Genomic DNA, 1,892 nt, shown 5'->3' with positions numbered 1-1,892 from the left:
TTTAGGAGAACCCCCCCCCCCACCATCCTACCACCTTTCACAATATTAGGCAACACAGTATCAACAGTAGAGTCCTTCAAATTTCTAGGTTCTATCATATCTCAAGATCTAAAATTATCACCTAACAACAAGAACATCATCAAATGATTCCTACAGAGGAATCATTGAGTCTGTCATCTGCACCTCTATAACAGCCTGGTTTGTTTCTGTAACCCAACAAGACTGACACAGACTTCAGAGGATAATCAGAACTGCAGAAAAGCCAATTGCTGCCAACCTGCGTTCCATTGAGGACCTGTATTCTGCATGAGTCAAAAAGAGGTCTGTGAAAATATTTACTCACCCCTTGCATCCTGGACATAAACTGTTTCAAATTGTATTCTCAAAACATTGCTACAGAACACTGCATACCAAGACAACCAGACACAAGAACAGTTTTTCCCCAAACGCCATCACTCTGCTAAATAAATAATTCCCTCAACACTGTGAAACTATTTACTAAGTCTGCACTACTATTACTAGTTTTTTCATCATTCCTATCACCCATCTCCTCCGACTTATGACTGTATGATTGTAACCTGTTGTTTATATCCTTAAGATTTTTGTTAAAGTTGATTGTTTCCTCATTGCTTATTTATCCCCTATGACAATCATTAAATGTTGTACCTCATGATTCTTGACAAATGTATCTTTTTCTTTTATGTTTACTGAGAGCATATGCACCAAGGACAAATTCCTTGTGTGTTTAATCACACTTGGCCAATAAGGAATTCTATTCTATTCTATATTCTATTCTATTCTATTCTATTCCACTCCACTCCATTCCATTCTATTCTAGCTGTCAAATTTGAAGCCCCTGGGTTAGTGGTTAGGGGTACAAGAGTCTTCAGTTCCCATTCCTGAGCTAGCATGACTGGAATAGGAATTCTGGTAACTGAACAATTGTTAAAACTGTCAAGTTTGAAGTTTGTAAATAGGGTACATGGTTGTAAAAGTATACATGTTTGTAAAAAGTATTCTGCTACACTGGTATTTTATTAAATAATATATTACACCATTTGGTTCACAATATTTTTTTCCTTGTTTTCCACCTCTAAAATCTAGATGCTTCTTATAATCTGGTGCATCTTATACTCCAAAAAATACTGTAATTCTCCAGGAAACATCCATCAGATTTTGGCTTACTTTACAAAAATTAAGAATTTGTTTAAAATGGCCAGTATTTAGCACTGGCAATAGCATTTCGACTTATATAGCAGTTCACAGTGCTTACAGTCCTCTCTAAGTGGTTTACAGAGAGTAAGCCTATTGCACCCAACAATCTGGGTTCTCATTTTACCAACTTTGGAAATAGTCAACCTTGAGGCTACAAAGATTTGATCTCCCAAATTGCTGGCAGCAGTGTTCCCTCTAAGCTGAGTTGTGCGCTGTAGCACAGAAGATTTAAAATCTCAGCCCAGAAGATTGCAATTCTAGTGCAGAGGACTGACCTCTGTGCTAGAATTGGTAAACTGTGCTGAGATTTTAAATTTCCATGCTATAGCGCACAGTAAAGGTGGAAAGGCGGGAAAGAAAGAGGCCAATTGCAGGACTGCTTTCCTTCCCGCCCCTTTAACCCTTTCTCCTTCCAGCTAGGGTGGGTAAGCCCCTTACAATGGGGGGGGTTTCAGATCTGCTGGACTGCTGCCAGCTCGATGTCTGTCCACGGGGGTGGGGTGGATCCACCGGACCAACAATGTCTGTCTGTGGGGGGAGGGCAGATCTGCCGGCCCCGCCATCCCGATGTCCGTCTGCAGGGGGGCAGATCTGCCAGACCAATGATGGCTGTCTGTGGGGGGATAGAGATAAAGAGGGGGGGAGAGAAAGGAAGGAGAGAGAAAGGGAGGGAGAGA

The sequence above is a fragment of the Erythrolamprus reginae genome, unplaced genomic scaffold, assembly GCF_031021105.1.
Source record: "Erythrolamprus reginae isolate rEryReg1 unplaced genomic scaffold, rEryReg1.hap1 H_18, whole genome shotgun sequence".
Classification (NCBI taxonomy): Eukaryota; Metazoa; Chordata; class Lepidosauria; order Squamata; family Dipsadidae; genus Erythrolamprus; species Erythrolamprus reginae.
The sequence above is the reverse complement of the archived record's forward strand: the minus strand, read 5'-3'. Positions refer to the sequence as shown.